The sequence below is a fragment of the Macrobrachium rosenbergii genome, chromosome 45 (assembly GCF_040412425.1).
Source record: "Macrobrachium rosenbergii isolate ZJJX-2024 chromosome 45, ASM4041242v1, whole genome shotgun sequence".
Lineage (NCBI taxonomy): Eukaryota > Metazoa > Arthropoda > Malacostraca > Decapoda > Palaemonidae > Macrobrachium > Macrobrachium rosenbergii.
Window position 1 is genome coordinate 14,768,363 of NC_089785.1, and position 22,790 is coordinate 14,791,152.

Here is a 22,790-nt window from a genome sequence, read left to right on the forward strand (position 1 = left end):
TATAAGTGGAAAAGACCCTTCTCTCAGGCTGAACTTCATAAATTAAAAAAAAAAAAAAAAAAGACGGCAAAGGAGGCTAGATTACGAGGGATATTTAAAGGATGCTATTCGTCATCAAAAGCATTCTCCCATGAGAGGGTCATTACCACAGGACATCACTCTGTCAACAAGGATCTACATCCTAGATCGACCCTGACCGGATAAAAGAAGGTCCCTCAGACTGCTCAATAGAACACTATACCTTTAGGCCCTTTGAAGGTAGGATAAGTGTTTCTTAGAAAGAAGGCAAGGATTAAAATTCACAAATTATTCCAGTATTGCAGTAAAAACAGGCAAAATGATGGCTGACGGAAAATGGTCGAAGTAGAAACTTTCTAATAGAAACAATGAATCGAACGCAGGGGTTTATTTGTATATGTTTTGCACAGAATCAGTGATATATAATACGTGCACCTACCTCTAAGAATCTGACAGGGTCCCACCAAATGTGAAAAAATACATATTAGTCAAGTAAAAATAACATATTACTTCTGAAAACTTGATTTATACAAAAGTTTTTATTATATAAGCTGGAGAATTTATTACTTGAATTAGTAAGTTGCAGCAAATAACTGAAATACAGTACAATAGATATTCACTTCTTCTACAGCATGTGTGCTTGAAAGCACCTGTATTCATTCACATATATTTACCTATTCCTTGAAACCAGTTTACACTGAAAAGAAAAATTTAATAATCCTTGGGTTTATAGACCAACATTTTCTGTGGATGGCTAAAGGTTTCTTTAATAACGCAATTGACGTTCAACTACAATCGGGGAGAGAGAGAGAGAGAGAGAGAGAGAGAGAGAGAGAGAGAGAGAGAGAGAGAGAGAGACGTATGGGGTTTAATGCTCTATTCTTTTGTTGGCTTTCTTGATCCGAAGTTTGTAATCTTAGGCGAGCTGACAATGGATTCCGTCATCGAGAGAACTTCTTAGACACGATTCATTTGCTTTTTCCCTTTTCTCATTATTACTGGGACTGACTTTGGTCCGTATGTTACGGGGATCACATCACAGTTGTAGAAATAATTCCATGTTTCAGGAGACGTTATGGCTACATCAAAGAAGTCTAATTTATATAAAGTTTCTGTTTTTTTTTTAGGATTCCTTTTTATGTATAAGGAAAGCTCACATAATATATAACGTGATCTGTTTCCAACACAAAAAGGGGTCTTTATAAATTAAACTTTGCTGAAGCAGCATTAATATTTAATGATATATGTTTACAAGAGGACGCCTTCCTAAATATACCAATATAAGAAATGTTCTAATTATAATTACCTAATCAAAACAAACACTATCAATAATTGCCCAGGTATTTAGTGAAGAAATTGATAACATATTCTCTCTCTCTCTCTCTCTCTCTCTCTCTCTCTCTTTCTCTCTCTCTCTCTGTGAAAGATTCTCTCGCAACGATCTTTTCCACGAGAGTGCCATCTAAAATCGTTCCTTTGCAAAGGGCATTGTAGTTTTCCCGAAATAATTATTTTATCGCTAATGCCGATTGGATGCGTTCCATTGGTGTCTCCTGTCGAGTTTTTCTCCTTTATTTCTTTAGAGGAAACAAGACAGTGTTTATAAAATTATGTTTTGTAGTTGTTCATAGTTTATCCTCTCTACCCATATTTCGTTCGCCATATTCATTTTATTTTAGATTTCATAAAATTAACAGAACTACATACATTTATGCAAGCAATAATTGCATCACAACTGACAAATAAAAAGTAGGATGAGATTACGTATACAAATTAATATTTCCTCTCTCTTATAAAGGCCGCACTTCCAATTGTTTACCAAAATGTTTGTACACTTATGCTCAAGAAATATTCATCATGAGCAGAAACATGATCGCAGTGCACAACTTGACTGACTATTATTTTATTATTATTATTTATTTATTTAGCTATTATTATTATTATTATTATTATTATTATTATTATTATTATTATTATTATTATTATTATTATTATTATTATTATTAAATACCAGAATTGCTGGAGAGTGCAGATTAGCCTGATGGCCTAAGATTAACCCTTGATGCCCAAACTTCACCAGGATCCTCGATTAGTTCATCAACACTAACCCGATGGGTTCTGGGTTAATAATAATAATAATAATAATAATAATAATAATAATAATAATAATAATAATAATAATAATAATAATGATAATAATAATAAATGAAATTGATTACTTGGAGCGTGCTGCAGAATTCGGAATAAAAAAATGTTCCATTGGGGAGCGTCCCAAACCGGACCAAGCTCCCAAAAGGCCCCTCTGTATAATTTAGAACTCTGACCTTTACATTATATTACTGTACAAGGAACCAATTCTGGGTTTCGTGTTCCCAAATAATTATTCAACGTTATTTTACGGCATTTTGTTAATAATGTTCAAAAATTTAAAAAACTATCAAGATAATCTAAATGGATTTTTCTTTCCAAGGGAAAGGCATCTACCCGGTCAGGATTATGCAAATGGCCCCTCTAATATACAGCCTTACTCCAGCTGTGAAACGGACCGAAGACATCGCAGAAACCTTAACAGGTACAGAAATAGCGATCATAGATGGCTAATCGGCTGAACATACAATAATAATGAATAATTTAAAGGAGCTATATCTGTCAATCAAAATGTCATTCAATCGCCGGAACTAGTTCCTCATCAGCATCCGAGTTCCATAACGAATGAGGAAAGGAGCCGATGTTCTCACAAGCAGCTTTGTTCATTTGAGTTTTGTTTCAATTTGTCTGTGACTGACCCAAAGGACGCTTTGTATGCAAGAGTCCTAAATTAATATCATTCGGTAATGCTGTCATATTTCAGGGTATACTAATAATGTGCAGAATGAAATACTCTCGTTATGTTTGCAAATTTATTTGTTACGAATGAATATGTATCTTTGAGGGTATTTTGCCCAGTTGGGTAACGAAAAATATCATAGTAAGCCAAAGGTCTTGTTGGACAGGCTGATACTTTTCTATTTATGTATTCTATCAAAAGAAGGTACTTTAAGAAAGAGTTGGACTGTTCAGCAGACTTTAATAATAAAACAGAAAAGAGTTTGGTATATTCACAACCGTTTACCTTGCCAAATGTATATATATATATATATATATATATATATATATATATATATATATATATATATATATATATATATATATATATATATATATATATATATATATATATATATATAATATTATATATAGCAATAGTAGGCATCCCCTAGTATGCAGGAACGCGCTTAAATATGGGCTCCCATACATTCATGCGTCATTTTCACCAAGATTTTTCTCTTAGCAAATTCATAACTTCTATTACTGTAAAGTACACCTATTCAATGGCATAAACTTATCAGTATTGGGATGGGTGTGAGTGTATATACATTTATAAACCGAAACGACTGGAAAACTTCACCATTTACGACGATAGGAGGAATCTGGTATGACATCATAGGTGAGACAGAGAAGAATCTTGACAGACTGGCTGGAAAGAAAGCTACAGTGCAATTTAGATATTTACTAAGATTACTATAAACGATTCTTTCCCGATACATGGTAATAATAATAATAATAATAATAATAATAATAATAATAATAATAATAATAATAATAATAATAATTTATACTTCAGTAGATGAAACCTAGTCATATGGAACAAGCCACAGGGGCCACTGACTTGAAATTCAAGCTTCCAAAGAATATGGTGTTCATTAGGAAGAATTAAGAGGAAGTAAAGGGAAATACAGAAAGAAGAGATACCACTTACTAAAAAGAAAAAAATAATAATAAATAGATAAATAAATACAAATGTATCAAAATGCAAGAAGAATAGTATAAGGTAAGTAATCCACTGTATCTTCGCTTGAACTTCTGAAGTTCCAACTGCACGACTTCCTCTGGGAGGCTGTTCCACAGTCCAGCTGTGTGAGGAATAAAGGACCTCTGCAACTGAGAAGTTCGACAGCGAGGCTAAACATTTATTGCATATTGGCGCTGCTGTTCAGCCAATCTGGTTGCTCTCGGCACATAAAAGAGGATCAGGGATCAATTGTGAATGTGAAAGATCTCTGCTGAAACACAACTTACGTAAAAGTGACAAACAAGAGACCATCCGTTGACGGTCCAAGTCATAACTTCTATTATCGGGAAACAGAAACCTACCACCACGAACCACTCTATCTAAAAGAGATAAATCTCTGGCAGAAGCAGACATCCATACCGGAGAACAGTATTCCAGAAAAAAGAAGTAAAAATGACCTAAAACAGGTTCCACTGATTTTATCACTTATAAATATATTGGGGATTAGGAACAATATCTAACTTACTGCGGCATTTGCTGAAGCTTCATGAGATGTTTCTCAAAAGTAAGACGTGAGTCAAAAGTTACACCTAGAACAGTTAAAGCTTCAGACTCATTCAGCAAAGTTCCATCCACCTGATGGGGAGGATAGGGTATGAAGTCTGTACGAGATCTCCCAATCAATAGTGTTTTCGTTTTACTGGAGTTCAGCCTCATACCCCGCCCACTACAATATTTCCTGATCCGGTCCAAGTCCCGAATGAGGCTGAGGGCAGCTTCATTTCTCATAAGAGGAGACGTTACTACACCCACAAGTGCTGCATCATCGGCATACTGAAAGTTCAAACTAGAAGCAATTACAAACAAAATATCATTATCGCCTATAAATTATAGTGATAAAAACGTTCAGACATGACATCCAGGTACTGCATCTTAGTAGAAGACGACCGAAATATCGGTCATTTCTTGGACTTCACATTTTTGGGGCCCCTGTTTACCATACCTTTTTGCGTCCGAGCGCACAAAAGGTCCATTATCGCAAGGTGAACAGAGATTTTCCGTCAAATAGCTGGGTTCTCTTCACAATATAAACTCAAAATGAGTGACGAGGCTATTTTCCAAAAGGTGTCTCCATTTGTAACAGACACAAAGGGAGACCTTTAAAACGTATTTATATTTAAATAATCAGATAATTAATGGTGTTTGTTGTAGTATTTTCAAAGATTGTTATACGTTTTTTATTCTTAATCTTAGCCTGATCATCAGGATAAAATTAACAACAAATAACATATAAGTGTCTTTGAAATTACTACAAGAATTGTCTTCTATACATAAAATGAAGCAAGTAGATGAGCTAAAATAAATATAGTAAAAATCATAACTGCAATTGCTCTTATATTTTAACATTGCTACAGACGCACATCTGAGCCAAATGGGCAACAATAACATTCTTTTCCAGAGTTACCCAGAAGTGTCTAAAGGCTTTCATTCGATGGAAATACAAGTATATTTCACTCGGGTGAGTTTGATTGTCCTCCCCTCAAAAGTGAATGCAACGGAACAAATTCTGAATGCAACAGGAAACATTCTGCACGTTTTTTCGACGCATTATCCCCTGCAGGGATGGATGGTCTTGTTGCAGGTGGATTGACTCTCCAATTTATTTTAGTCACAAGGGGGTTTCATCCTATCCGTTGTCCCAACATAATTTTTTTTTCTAGTCGTTTACCAAGGTTTTCATTTTTGCCATTTTGCTTCTGTCTTACTATTGATACTTTTATATTTTTCTTTGGCAGAAAGTTAGAAATCTACAATTTCCAGGATGCAGGTGAACATATCTTTGCAGAATGCTTTGAGATGTCTTCTTTTTTTTAAATTAGAGTAACGAATGCGTTATTGGTTTGTGGCTACTTGATATATTTTATTTTTTATAAGAAAATATCAATTAATGAAATAATTTCTATCACTGAAGTATACTGTATATATATATATATATATATATATATATATATATATATATATATATATATATATATATATATTATATGCATAATTATGTATATATACATATATATAAAAGACTATATGTATATATAAACATATATTATATATACATATGTGTGCATATATATATATATATATATATATATATATATATATATATATATATATATATATATATATATATATATATATATATGTGTGTGTGTGTGTGTGTGTGTGTGTCTGGCGTATGCAAATGCATTTTAGTATATGAGTATGTTGACGATAGTAGTAATGTGTTAAGAAGGTGTCACGTTAACGTAAATTATTTTTCTGTATTTCTAAATCGGTCTTGGTAAGCGTAGTATTTACTATAAATATTCCTTTTTATTCTAGCTAAGATTTACCGTACTTTGGCTGTTTTATATATTTTTTTTTTACGTTAAGTTAATGAGAAAGTGTTTTGTTTTTGCTCCCTCCTCTGTAAGGCAATTAGTGAACAACCCTAATAACACTGTTTTTGTTTTTCCTTGGAGTGCGGGTGACTAAGTGAGAGCTGTAGCTCAGACAGCCATCTCCCTCCTGCGAGAGTTCGGGCTTATCTTCACTCCCAGACGTTTATTGGATGTTAGCAGCAGTTTTTTTTTTTGGCATTATTACGACGACTTTGGCTCTGACCCTGGAATATTCTTATCGACCGTACTTCTGAAGAATTTCCGCTGGTGTGCTTTATGCCATCTGCGGCGCTAGTACGCTAGAGATTACGGCTTTAGGACGCAGGTGTTTGTCACCTGCGACCCGTACCTCGTTGTCCGTGCCTCGCAGGGGCGTGTGTCACCTGCGACCATGTTCCCTGATTTTGTTCCCCGTCGGAGGATCCTTCAGGAAGACGGTTGTTGTCGTTCTGTCCCGACACCGTGGGAGAGGCAGTAGCCGTGCTTAGGGCACGTCAGAGTGTATCGTCGTAGCTGCACATCGCTTCACGTCTGTGGGGGCTCTGCCCGTTAGGAGATACGTAGGGAGACCAGCACTAGGTAAGGTAGCACTACTTACGTTGTCGGTAGACACTCCTTGTGTGTGCACCTGGTGTCCTGTGGTCATCCCCTTGATGCAGTGGACGGTTTTCATCGCCATTAAATATTAATGCCCTTTTTAACGTCAGGTTAAAGTACTGCATTAGTGTAGCCAAGGTGGTATAATATATATATATATATATATTTTTTTTATTGTTTATATCTTGTTAAGCATTTTCGGCCTAATAGTGCCTTTAATTTATCAAGTACATTTTGGTTGTCCCTGAATTGGTGACCTTTGGGTATTGTAGTTGCACTTGGTTAGTACATGAATCCACTGAGGTTATTGATATTTTGTTTGCGGTTTAGCTTTGTAAAGGTTAGGTAGGTAATCTTAAGGTTTTCACCCTTTTCGGCCTTCTCTCTTCTTTCTTACCTAACTTAGTATTAGGCTAACTGAGTATTTTTTTTTTGGGCCCGCTCTATTTGAGCTATTTGACTGACTGTGTTTTCATATTTCTCTGGTATAGGGTTTAGTTTATTAGATTTAGGTGAACCTTGTGTTTCTGGGGACTGATACTTGCTCTTCTGAATAATTTTGACAAGGGATGTGTCCTTTGTGTCCCCACGTTTTTCTGCCTTGCCTACACAAGGTTGATTTAGAATTAAGTGTATGCTATTTTTGTAATAAATATTGTTGAATTTTCTCTCAGTGTTTGTGTTCCGCATTCCTTCTCACTGTGTAGCATTATGTACTGCCTGTGACCCTTTAGAATTTCTATATAAGAACCTGCATAACGGCCTCCTCAGGTCGTAATAATAAAAATATATGAAGGTGTACAGTATTTTATAGGTTACATACGATTATTAAAATTCATTATGCTTGCCAAGAGATCCTGATTTTAACATTCCCACATTTCACGAATAAATGTAAGATTATGAAAACATTACGAAGTAGTAATTTATGTAGGCTAATTTTAAAAATTAAATTGTATAATTTTTCATAGTATATCTTCGGGTTCATTTCATGAACCCTATGAAATTCTGCTAACATTTCATGACATAGATTTATCAACATCTAATAATAAAGATGCCGCTACAGCCTGAATTGCTTTTACTAAGTAAAAATGAATAGCAAATGATGGAAGCCTGACATATCTACAGTTAACATTTTCGTACACATGCATTACAATGCTAACACTCTTATTGCAAATGAAGGCTGATATAATTATACTATTTTGGCGTTTGACAGCAATAATGTAATATGATTATTATAAATGCCCCAGAAGTCGCAGGAAGATAAAGAGAATGAAATTTCACGGAGTTTTGTCTGTGATTTTATTTGTGTACACTATGTCGTGCGTCAATTAATTGGTGCGTCTCCTCCACTGTAGTGTAAAACATGCCATAAACATGTGTGAAACATTGCATACATATCGCAAACAAGTCCACGACCGTCAGTGGAAACCGAATCTTTGGCAAATGCCGGATTATCTTTAGAAGCACAGGTTAACTGATCAGAACAACCAAGAAGCCGTCGACTTGCATTCAACGTTTTTGGAGTGTGTACGATAAGTTAGCGACATGTGTTTCCTGCTGCGTACACGCACCCAAAGAAACCATTCATGAATATTGCCACTCGAACATTTTATTTATGCACCTTTACAGTGAAATACAGAAATACAAGAACACTGAATTGTAAGACTATCTGCCAATTAAGTACATGATTCCCCATTTACTCTTCACCTACATGTGTAATGATCAAATATACTGGATAACCCGAGTGTTAAGGCTGCGTTACATATTTATTTTTATTGCCAGATACCACTATTACGCCCATTTCATTCATTTATAAATCCGAACACCGTAGTGGCTACTCTATGTGGATCAAATTTTCAAAAGCGAAATTGAGGTTAAACCATATCAAAACATCAAATTCATTTCAATGACAAACTGTTGTTGATTTGGCAATGTTTTGCTTCCTTCGGGATATATTCGATGCATTTGTTAATTTGAGGCTCATTTGATTGGACAGTGAGTGCGTGACGTAACCAGGGAATGATATGTCAAAATATGAAAGGGTGAGCTATGCGGTTGTGAGCGCGTCTAGTGTGTTTCAGTGCCTGTGAAATTGTATGTAGGCACACGTACACATAAACACACACACAATATATATATATATATATATATATATATATATATATATATATATATATATATATATATATATATATATAGATAGATAGATAGATAGATAGATAGATAGATAGATAGATATATATATATATATATATATATATATATATATATATATTTATACAGTATATATATATATATATATATATATATATATATATATATATATATATATATATATATATATATATATATATATATATATATATATACACACACACATATACACACACACATTATGCTGTTCCCCTTAAAGGGGGGAGGTACCTTCCGAGAGAAGAAAGGCAATGATTACTGCCACTTTCATACTTGTAGTCATGAGCAGTGGCTGAATCCCCTGTGCAGAAAACGTCCACTTCATAGCCTACACGTATTCCTGCACAAGACTTATCGGTAACACGTTCAACCCCCTCATACTTACTGCGGCATTCACCCCCATCTTGCACGCTCTCTCACACCTTCTAGATGTGGAATGTTTCTATTTTTGTCTGTGTGTATATGAAAATAAAAATGAATAAAAACACACGAATAAAAACAGTATTTTCAGTATCTAAAAACTAATAAGTAAATTATTCCATTAAAAACATCACGGTAAATTCCCTTTAACCTCAGCAGCTTTGGAAATAAGAAACAAATTTTAACGAAAATATGAAAATTCCTTTCATTGTTTGTTAGGTCATAATATTGATCGTTTATCTATTTCTAATGAAATGCGGAACGATAAGGGTAAACTAATAACATTTTTATGAAAATGGTAACATGAAAGAGAATAAAATACATTCTTCCAGAGACAAGAACTTCAGTTACAAGAATTCCCCTGATTTCAAGAACATTCCAACAACGTGAAAGTTCACACTGCGCGGACGGAAACAGAGAACTGAAGAATTTTATGTTTATGCTTCTAAATAAAAGTGTATAATGTAATTTTACCCACTATTTACAAAAGACTTGAACGGAATCAGAAAAGTTTGCAACTAAAAACGCATTTCTTACTTAGGCTTTTTCTGCCTTCTCTTTCTAACGGAGAAAAGTATTAAGTCAAAACGCATGATGCGTTGTAAAAAGGCCATTTCAGGTAAATATGACTTGTCAGAGAGGAAATAAAGACACAAAATAAAATTAAAAGCGTTCTGAAAAAACACAAAATTTGTCTTCATTAATATATACAGTAAATAGTAAAAGTGAAAAACTGACACACTGCTACATAATGTGAACAAAGACTAATGATTAAATATTATAATGTGAAAAACAGAAGGACGACCTTCAACTGAAACCAAATCACAACAAATTAGCATAATGATAATCAAACCTCCCCACCCTGCCCCGCCCCCAGTCACGTTTTCCACGTATAAGGGGGCAAACGAGAAACTTGACAACAAGTGGGCGCAACTAAATTAAGGACCAACACCTCTCAAAATATGTCTACACAATAATAGAAAACGAAAAATCGTGTTCCCAACTTAACGGAAAACGAAAAAAAAAACAAACAAACAATATCCACAGCTTAACGGAAAACGAAAAAAAAACAAACAATATCCACAGCTTAACGGAAAACGGAAAATAATACCCATAACTTAACAGAATTCGAAAAGAAAAACAGTAATCCACAACATACCGAAAACGAAAAAGAAAAATCCACAAGCCAACGGAAAACAAACAAACAAACAAACAGGGCGTAATAAAAAGCTTGCATACAGATGAGAATACGCAAAAGCGCTTAATAAACACCAGGGCAAAATCCAGGCAGGTCGCGACCAACCCGCCATAGAGCCAAAAGCGGGGAGAGAGAGAGAGAGAGAGAGCGAGAGAGGATCAGAATGTCATCTGGACTTTCAGCTGCAGGAATTTTGATGCCACGAAGAGAAGAGGTCGGGATGAAATCCTCTGTGGCTCTCGGAAACTTTCTGCCGACTTTGGTTTTCGGCTCCAGTGGCTCTTCTTTCTCTCTGCTTTCTTTTTTCTTTCTTTCTATTTTTGCGTTGGGTCTCTTGTAGTCAGCTGTGATCTCTTGTTGTTTGGGGAATAGGGTTTTAATTCCCTCTCTCTCTCTCTCTCTCTCTCTCTCTCTCTCTCTCTCTCTCTCTCTCTCTCTCTCTCTCTCTCCTCTTTTTATTGTGTTTCTCTTTCTCTCGTTATCTGATTTTGGGGATAAAATAAACTGCTTATACAAACCCTCTTCATTAATAACTGACGTTAAACACTATTTTGAGTCACATTCCAATGGCGTCAATGAATTAATTTCAATATACAAAACATTGGAAGAATAAATAACACTGAGAAAGGAACAGCTAAAGGTATATAAAAGAAGGTACTGGGTACACCCGCTAATTAGCCATAGACTGCTTCGGGGACAGTTTCACATATTATTTGAAGACCTTAAGTCTTATACTAAAGAATTTTACACCTACATCAGGATGCGTGAAGACATTTAATAATCTGATAGCAATAATCGGACCTATAATATCTCATCAGGACACCAACATGAGAAAATATGTGCCGGTAGAAGAAAGACGAAGTAACTTCAAAGTAAGCAAAAACCCATATGCATATTGTGTATATTTTCTTATTAATACATAATTCAGCATTCCTCCGCAAGTTACTTAAACATTACATAGAATCATGCAGACGATAAATTTAAATATAACTCATTTCAAACAAGAGTATGAGAATACTACAAACAATTATATTTAGTCTAAATTCAATACACATCAAAATGGGATAGAAAGAAAAAATAAAAACAATATCATCTTGTACTGATTTTGAAGAACAGATATATTGAACAAATATAACTTGAATTCTCCTCTTCTAACTAAACAAAACAACTGAATCCATCGTTTCTTGCAAATAAATCGCTGAGTATGCAAAGCTAATCATGACAGTGCGAACAAGTCTGTCTCATTTGAGTGGACAGATGTTTCTGATACATGGCTATTTGATGCAGTCGGTGTACACCAGGATTTAGTTTTGGATAACTTTGGTTATGAACCTGTCCTTGGGTATGTTAAAAAAAAAAGTCTTGGTTTGAGAAATTGCTTTCACAAAGATGGTGTTGCATAGGTATTTGACCTTGATGAGTTAAATGGCCTTGGGTATGCGAGAAATGTATGGTGGAGGTGTTTGCGGGGGAAAGTATGAGTGGAAGGCATAGTACCATGATATTCATTAGCTGGACTCTTGTGTCGACTTCTGCTGTAGTCTTCTCAGGATTTTAAGAATTTCTATTTGTGCCTCAAACTTTTGATCATCACTAAATTTCTGAAATTTTGGAAGCAGTGACAATAGAAAAGATTTATCTTCATCAATATATTCATGTGCCTTCTTCTTTAAAACATCAATCAGCTCCTTGATTTCTCTTTGCTTCTGGGGCTTCGGAATGGTTTCTAATTTTGTAGGGGTAACTTCACTGGTTCCCTCCTCAAGTACCTCATCCTGGTCACATTGTGGTGATGGATAATTACTGCAGGTTGGTCGCTCGTCTACAGTACTTGTCAGACATAACAGATTGTCGAAATCCATGTACTTCTTCCTGTTTGAACCACCATCTCCTGACTTGGCCTTCTGTGCCTTTAGCTCCCTCCTGAAAAAGTCTCTGAGAAATTTCCATCTCCTCTGTAGCAGTAGTCCTGAAACCAATGAAACGTTCACTAGTCAGTAACAAATTATTCTCACAGATGCGATAAACAGACAAACGTAGGCATATAGCTATACATCCGGGGATAATTTCTAAACTACCACCCAGATGGATGGTGAGCAAACGCCACGAGACCTCTTCGAGTCGGCGGAAAAGGGATGGAGAGAGAGATGGAGAGAGAGAGAGAGAGAGAGAGAGAGAGAGAGAGAGGCACACAAAAAAATTACTCCTCGTACATGAAATGCCGACATGAGGAGCGAGCAACGCAGAGGCGCGTTCGTCAACCTAGGGGGAATCGACCTCACCCACCCCCAAAAGTCCCTCGTGAACTTCGGCCTCTGATGCCACTATGCAAATAAACCAGATCCAGACGCAAAACTTTATGGAGTGCAGAAACGCGAAAACACTATAAAAAAGATTAAAGGATTAATTATATTCTCTCTCTCCTACTTGAGGAAGCTGCGTGTGATCAAAAACAGCAATCTGGAAGAATTCCAGGAAATTAGAAACGAAAAATAGTGTATATTAGCACAGAAAAATCAGAGACCACGGAAAACGATAAAAACGACGTAAATGAGTAAAACGAATGAAATTTAAACACATTCACATATAATAATACGTATTCCAAGTAAGATTTCATTTTGGTAATAGAGGCATTACCAATTATTAGTTTCATTCCATCCGTTTTAATTCAGTCTGCTTACAAAACACATACCGTATATAATTCTTGTAATGTTCATTACACCCTACGCCTCTTCGGTGCCAAGATTAATATTGGGAGCAGAGATTATCAGATATTTAAGTTGGGAAATAACACGACTTCGCACACTTTTACTCCTTGTAACATCTCTCTATTATTCAGTGAATAATGCTCAATAAATCTTCAGCCTCCCTTGCCTTCCACGACCTCGTCACTATTCATCAACTGGATTATGGCCGCTAATTATTTCTAATTGCTACACAAAACCACAACTTCAGGAGTCCTTGGTAGAAAGGAGGAGAGGCATTGGAGCACGAAGGCTACGCGATGCTTATCTTAATGTAAGATGAAAATGGATTCGGGGAGTTTGATGGGAAATCTTAGGCCATGAAGGGGCTGGGTAAGACGCCTGGGTTATCTGGGCCTTTGGGTAAGGTGAAGGGCTTCTTATAGGATATCCTGAAGTCTCGAGAGTAATAGGTTGAAGAGGATAAATAAGAAAGCCATCCAAGTGAAAGAAAAATAGATACAGGTGAAAATGAAAGGAAATTCCTAATGTGCAAAGACGCAGGAATTATTCGTGAAACTACTTCCATGCTATTACTGTTTACCTCATTTCAAGTTGAATGTAAGTATTTTCGTAAAAAGGTTGTGTATATTAAATGTTAAATAAATAAGTCACACTACTTTAAACGTTTTGATAAATACGAGGTTTGTTTTACCGTAAAAAACTGCAGCATTGATTCCATTACACTTATTTAGGTTACCATTTTATAATAATTGACACGGAATACTAAAGGTTGAATAAAATCTCATAATTTCTCCTAAGATCAAACATTCTCCCTCCTCGACAGATAATTATTTTACTTCCCTGAAAAAATGATATTGCTTGGGGGTTCTTAAATATGCAATGGTTACCGTTTCCTAAAAATGGAGAAAATCAAATTCATTATGCATGCATTTAAAAAGAATGCAATGCCATCACATCCCTAAAGAACAACATTTAATTTTACTTACTTTATTCTTAAAATGAAAATGCATAGGTTCTCCTTTAACAAAAAGTAATGGAAATTCATGTCCTTGTTAGCCGCTGCCTCCTAAATGATGTAGGGCTTTGCATCTACACCTGAATTTCTCCGGTGCTTCTCCGAATGAATAAAGGAATAATCAATTATGTTCTTTCTGACTAAAATGGAATTCTGTGTCACTGGCTGGCATCAAAGGCAAAATATTTCAGATCAAGCGGCGAGGAAATCAGATTCAGATCAGAGCGTACCAGTTGAAATATTTTGTTTCCCTGATTGGAACCTGAAATAAGTCAAGCCAAATATTTCATTTTTTTATCTGGTCTCGCTGTCATCAGTATTCCAGCTTTAACAATATTATTACTATCATTAGTGCAAAAGGAAGAAAATTCTTTAACCTTTTTACAAGCCTTTAGAAAATTCAATGAACAGCTGAAGTGAAGGAGGAGTATTGAACGTAAAAGGACGAAACTTTGTTTTCACTTAATTTCTTGCCTCATCTACTCCTATAGTGTGAGCACTTTTGCACTTAGGGATGACGTCATAAGTGGAGGAAGCAATAAGGGAGGGTCTGCTTCCTTCCTCTACATTATTTACTCTTTTTTTGTTTTGTCTCCTCTCACACTCTAATCCCATTCGTTTACCCATTTCTGATCTCTCCTGTCATGCATTGTAACTCAAATGATTTCCTGTTTCCCCGTTATACAATTTTTTTTAACTACATCCTTCTTTCATTCTCTATTCCTACTGCAAGTACTCCCTGCTGACTCCAGGACCCCATCTGGGATTTTTGCTGACTAATATACAGTACTACGAATAAATTGCGCAAGAAAATAATGTGTATTAGATTCAAGATAAGTATGTTGACTTTCTTCAGGAGCGTCCACACTAAAGTAAAATATGCCATAAACACACTTCGGCAACTGTCGCATAAAAATCACAAACAGGTTGAAAACAAGTCAACGACAGGAAGTGGAGGACGAACCTCTGGCAAAATCTTGATCATTGTCTGAAGCAGTGGTTAGTATTACCACAAGTCGTCAACTTGTATCAAGTTGGTTGTGATGTGTGTGCAGTAAGTTGCCTACGTGTGCTGAAGAGATTCAACGACCCCAGTTTTTTTCTATTGAGAAGATAGAAAATGCGAGAAGGAAGCTTCAATTGAGAGCAACACAATATGCTTGTTATCATAATGCCTCAACTCCACTCGGCTTTTACTCTTCTTTTTCAAATTATATTTACTTATGTGGTATTTTTCCTGACATTCCTTCCCTGTACATTCATATTCCTCGAAATGACTCGAGTTCCTCATTACCTACTCAAATCCTTGTTCATGTCAATGAGTCACGTATAGTGTTACGAAGTAAACTGAAAAGAATGGTATGAATAACAGAATTATATTAATTACCATGAAATTTAACTCTCCATAGATCAATCTCCTTTTGTAAATGAAAAGTGACGGTAACCTACTTTCCTTATGTAGCACAAGTCATATAAAAACAAACAATTAGGACGAGAAGGAAAGGAAAACAAAACAAAACAAAACAAGAACAAGAACAAGGGACAGACTCGACCTCAAAAAAAGACAGGAACAGAAACGTGATATTAAGGGAGAGAATGAAAGTATTAGTTTTCCATCCAGAGAACATCTGCCATTATTAGCTGCCCAAAGCCGAAAGCTAAGAGGTTCACGGTATTCACGGACGCCGAAGGACTGATTCGGGAGTCATCACCTTTATTCCTTGAGATTCCAGTGAAGACTTAGAGAGTTGCTTCCTTTAGTTGTACCCTTAATGATGGTGGTCATTTATGCGTTAAAATTATATATTGATTTATTCTTTCGTGGCTGGTATTTGGCACATACGTTATAACCTGAGAGAGCAGGATCTGCAGAAAGTGAGTGCAGTGATTGTGAGGCTGAGAGGAAGCTCTGAGAAAAGGTTCATCGGTCAAGAAATGTTCTAATACTTCAACATTCTCACAAGAAGAAGCATCCTGTGTTCCTCATACTTATACCGGTGTCAATAACCTAGATGTTGTGACACCAGTTTTAATAGTCACAATCAATCAATCAATCATATTTATACATTTTCGAAAACCTGGCAGATCAGAGAGACGTTTGTTTTCGGGTCAGCTGACAATTTATCACTCACGGTTTCTGAAATCTATGTGAATCACACTACGGTATTACGCTCTCGTTTTAAGTTAATTATCCTTATAATTCGTTAAAATATGGCAACTGGCTTCTAAATCTCCGTCCTCTGTCATAAGTCGATTTGGAGTTTAGCTGTCCGGAAATAGTGACAGCAAGATAAAATGGGCAATTATCTGGTCGCCCATTTAGTTGCTGCTTAAATGATCTGCCACTCAGCTGTCTGATGCCCACTCCCCAACGACTGTATAAACTAGAAATCTGAAAAAAAGCCAGTAATAAACCTAACATTTCCCCTGGTCCATTTTATAAAACTCGAGTAAAATATTTATTCGAGAGGAGCATCCTAAAGTATTCTTTATGTTTTGTGTTGATGATATCAAATAAAACTGAAAAAATGAATAATGAGGGCAGAACATGGTCTTTAAAAACAGAATCAGATGTGAGGTTATCAACGAAATAGTGGAGACAAGAAAACCTGGAAATCTTGAAATTTAGTAACCATCATTTGATTTGATATGTAATTCCCAGATCTAAAAGCATTTACCAGAAGATAAAAAAATTAATAAACTTTCTTTTGTTTACCTTAACTTTACAGAAAATTGATGGGTTTTGTCACATTCATTTCTAATTGCCCGGATAAAGAGACTCTATAATCTGTAATGAATTGGTTTCCAAGGTTAGCCTATGGTCAAAACTGTTGATTCAATGAAACAAAAATAATATGTATTATTAATCAACCAATCGTATATTTACTCCACTTATCGACTTCTTTCCTAAGAATTCCATACCTTTTCCCTACACCATTTTATCATCATTATCATGACCTCTCAGGAGCTCTATGAAATGACGCCACAATACCATTCTTTTCAAACTCCATTCATTTCCACCCTCCTGTGTCACAGTTATCACATAAGTAGGTTTGGGTATAGTGAATTATGTAATCATTGTTGCTTAGACAAACTGCAACTTTCAGTGCACCATCAAAAATCGTGAAATTTTCTAAGAGAATAACAGTTCCATTCCTAAACCTATCAAACAGTACATGTTTTGCCTAAGCCCATGACGGTCACAACATTAGACGCTCCCCTTAATTTATAAATCTAAAAACGAGTCCTTCCCATTTTACTACTTGCGAGAGAGGGGACACTTATTTTTCTGTCGCCTGTAATCCTCCTGAGTTTATTTTACTACAGAAGCAACAACGGGGAATTGAAAAGGGCTCCAGTGTCACTTCATGGTCTCCGGTGCTGATAAACTTTTAGCTTCTAGTTTGTCTCTCATTTGAAAGACTTTGGTATGGAAGGAAAGTCACACTACTTCTTGAAGACGAAATGGCTGTCCGTTTGTATTTGTGTATCCTCATCAAAATATCCTTTGTAGTAATATAATGTTGGTAAAAAAAGATCCGAGCAAAAGAAACATTACTCTGTGTAACTGGAAAAAAAAAAAGTCTCCGCATAAGGAAAATACGACTTACCTATAAATATTTCCGTTGCATATAATACATTGACTCGCAAACCACTACTGTACGATTTCTTGAGTTGACCTTCATGGAGCACAACCCTCTTTTGAACTGAGCGCCTTTGGATTCCACACGAAAAGCTCTCTAATAACTGACCGATTGACTGTAAGTCACCTGGCGTCACATCTAACAGGATCACTGACGCCGTTCTTGAGTATGTACACAGCACGAGAGAGAGAGAGAGAGAGAGAGAGAGAGAGAGAGAGAGAGAGAGAGAGAGAGAGAGCTGTTTATCGTTTTTGTTGACGTGAGAAGACAGATGAAGAATGAGGTTCTTTCTCTTCTAATTTATATGACTCATCGTAATAAGGCTAAAACCATTCCCATGTAATGGAAAAAGAAAGCAGAAGTCTTGAGATACGTCCACTCAAAAGTGAAACATGTCGTGAACATGTCGTCAACTTATTGCATACACATCAAAACCAGGTTGGAAATATGTCCACAACCGGAAGTGGGGAAGGAATCGAAGCACTCGTGAGGACTACGAAGAAGTCGATGACTTGTATTCAACCTGTTTGCGAGGAGTGGGTGTTAAGTTGCCGACGTGTGTATATGACAAGTTTTACTGCAGTGTGGCAACCTGCAAGCTATATACTTGTCGTAATGCTGTATGACCCGCGCCCCACGAAACTTTAACCACGGCCCGGTGGTGGTCTATCCTATATCGTTGCCAGAAGCACGATTATGGCTATAATTAACCTTAAATAAAATAAAAACCACTGAGGCTAGAGGGCAGCAATTTGGTATGTTTGATGATTGGAGGGTGGATGATCAGCATCCCAATTTGCAGCCCTCTAGCCTCAGTGGTTTTTATTAGGATCTGAGGGCGGATAGAAAAAGTACGGACAGAAAAAAGTACGGACAGAAAAAGTGCGGACAGAATAAAGTGCGGACTGACAGGCAAAACCGGCACAATAGTTTTCTTTTACAGAAAACTAAAAGCAATGGAATACAAATTTTTGATGCAACTGCAACCTCAGTTAATAATGAAATGGAGTCTGAAACATCACGAAGGGAAAACAAAACATTGCAGCAACGTGTCTGTCTGTCTGTCTGTCTGTCTGTCGTCTGTCTGTCTGTCTGTCTGTCTGTCTGTCTGTCTGTCTGTTTCTGTCATTTCAAAAATCACAGAAATAAAAATAAAATAAATCTGTCTTATGGAGATGCATGCCTTAAAAATTACTTCAAAGAGGGATGCCTAGGATAAAAATAATTGTTCCCTTAAGCCCTTCAGATTCCCATGACGTAAAAGTACATCATCGCTTTCCAAAACCTTCAGACTCCCTCAGCTTTTGCAGGAGGCACTGAAGGCGGACCCATCTGGGTTTTCTAACTAAGCGTGGGTGGAGGCTACAAACCCATTCTCTAGAACAGTGCCTCCATGATCCCCTGGGAAGCACCACAAGAGAGCCTCAAATAATGACTTTCATCTGGTTTGACATTGAAGAGGACATATAACACAGCTCCTATTTCCTGGAATTCCTCGAAGAATCCGGGTCTATTTCGCCAACCATTATTTCGCTTCTCAGAAACCGAAGATGAAATCGGAGCCAACTCCATATTGCTGTCTTCGATTTCATAGCCAAAGTGAGATTATTCATGTAATAACGTTAGGTAAAAGCAATTTCAACCAGAATGAACAAACATATAATTTTTTTTTTATTTAACAACACCCTGCAAAGCCTAACAGAAAGCATAAATAAACTAACAACTCCCTTCTGAGTCTTCCGGAATTTATCAGGTTTACCCTCTAAACGACAATTATTTTACTAGAATATTGGGAAAAAATTACAGAGAAAAAATGAAGATTTCAAGCAGTTCACCGACACGACTTCTTTAAATTCTCTTCGAGGAAACGTTGCCTTTTGTACGAAGAAGGTTGAAAGAAAAAGCGTCCAGCCAGGGTAGAATTTTGCAGTCAGGGAGATGCGAAAATCCCTTGCTGCTTTCCAATGCAATTTCTCTGAAAGTGCAATGTCTTAGCTGAATCTCAAGTGCACTGAGAGAGAGAGAGAGAGAGAGAGAGAGAGAGAGAGAGAGAGAGAGAGAGAGAGAGAGAGAGTAATATTTATACTGTATTCCTTCTCGATGGGTACATATTTGGTCAATTTGAATTCAGTAGTTCAACCTTTCATGTAATCTTTGTCAGAAGATTTTCTGCTCTTCTAATTAAAACAAATGAAGGCCGAAGGATTCAATGGTTTTGTGTCTGCCCTTGAATTAAAACTATTTGCCTAATGTTTACGCATAATTAATAACTAACCCATTTCATCCTTGGTCAATATTAAACAGAAGTTACGTCATTCACAAATATGCATGACAGATTCACAGTTATACAAACGCGTGATTCATTCCAATCTGCAAACTTTTTTATCTCCCATAATCGTCTTCGGGGGTATTTCATACACACCTTTCCTGCTAACAACCTCACTCTAATTACGGGTTGTGGGACATAGCCTTTTTTTTTTTTTTTTCTTACAGGGATACTGTTTTTTTTCCTTGTTTCGTATTATTTCATTTACAAATGTTGGTTCTTTACGACTTGAACTCTGTTAAGGATAACTGTATATTTAATTTTCAACTGTTTTACTGACAAATCACATCACTTTCTTGAATTATCTAAGAATCATCAGAAGGAACCGACATTTTGATTACTGTTCTCAGTTGAGAAAAATTATGAAATGTTTAATGTTTTTGTTCTAATATGTTTGTTTTTTATTAGTTTATAATTATATATGGCTATTCTTTTGTTCTCCTCAACACATCGACTAGTTTTCTCTCTCTCAGAACTACTCTTTGGACTCAGTAGATGGCTTTATCATTGACATAGTTTGGATAGTTTTGCCTACAAAGAATGATAGAAAGTTAGCAAACATTCATTCCTTGCTGTTATCACTACGGTCCAGACGTTATGCTGGTTTTCCACGCACAAAGTCATCTCCTCACATTCATTAGAAACGTTGTAACTACTTTACTTTGTTTGATTTGCACTGTTCTCTTTTTTACTGATGATGTTCCTTGAAGAATGCAATTGTTTATTACATGGATTTTATGAATCTAATTTTCGTTGGTCCTGTTACACAAATATTTTAGGACCTGAGACAAATCTCCTATATGTTCATAAAAATGGTTCAAATACGACCTGATATTTCTACCCGACAGCTCTGTTCAAGGAGATGTTCTCAAGAAGGATTCTTCTTATCTGGGTTCCATGAGTCTACTTGTCTGCTTGCATCTCCCACAGGAGTACTGTACAGGAAAATGGACAAACGATTTGCCTTCCATATTCAGTATGAATAAATTTAGACGGATGAAAACCTCATGATTGGGTTGTATTAAAACTGGTTTTCAGATTGGGTGAATTTTAAGTATGTGGTGTTTGGAGCCTTCCACGAAAAAGGTTGCGCTTCGGAACTTTTGTTCCACCATCTTGGTCCTGTCACGTTGTCTTAAAATTCTATTGACGAAATTGTTCAGGTTATTCAAGGTCAAAGTCTAAGGAAGAATAAGAGGAAGAATAAAATATAAATATATTATTCTTCCTAAGTTAACTCTCTCTCTCTCTCTCTCTCTCTCTCTCAAGCAAGCACACCTGTTCCACCTGCATTCCTCTGGCTGAGGTTCTCTTGGCTACTATGGGAGGGGCATTGGGACACAGCTGGAAAAATCGAGGCCTCTCTTCCGTGGCCCTCAGGTTAAACATTGTGAGAGAAGGCGAATATGTCCTTGTTGCCGAAAGCTTTATGTGGCTTTATTAGAGTTTTACTCAGCAACGGACTATGTTGCAGTTTAATACTCAAATGTTTATATAATGTGACCATTCCAGATATCGATCAGTTATCTCAGAAAGCGACAATACTTATTAAAAATGTTTTTATTAACCTAACTTTTTCCTTAGTTTCGCAAGCCCTGCAAGCGACACCATTATTGCAATAAAAATAAAATAAGACGATTATCAGGGAACCTATTTGAATCAAGGAATAACGGCCCAGTTATGCAATAAAAACAAACTGTGAAAATATCAGGGTTTGAAACAAAACTAGCAATTCATTAATCATCATCAACAAGAAATTAAAGTACAGAATAACAGCTAACAATCCTCAATTATTACGCAAGACTTTATTTCTTGCAAGGCCACCACACATCACTGTCTCCAAATGAATCAGTCACACACCGCGTGCCAAGAGCAGAACAAGCTGTGCCGGGCTGACACCACCTGTGCAGATGTAGCAAAGCTTGAATCTGTCCTCTATGAGCCCCGTATTGGCCCTTTGTTCCAAACACACCAATATAAATCCGATATCAACAAGCCTTGTAACAAACTGAGGATCAAAAGACCTAGTGACTATATGTGATGATTTAATTGATCTTATACACACTGGATGGTTTAGTGCTAGAGAGGTGAAACTTTAAGACAAAATACACCAATTTACAGGGTTTAAATGAACATCAAAAATTACAGAAATTTACGAGCATAATATGACAGATAAACAATCCTCCCAGGAGAACTCCAGCAATCTGTAGACACAAAATGAGATGAGAGGACTCAATCAGAGAAAGGCGACGACGTTCATTAGGCGACAAAAGAAGAATAGACGCACCTTTGTGAACTGAATTTGATTTGATTTATGAAATTGAGGCTGTCAAGCCCAGCACTGGCCACTTTCAGCCTTTCAGCGATCAAGGCTGTAAAAGAGGAGGTTGGAGTGGTTGGA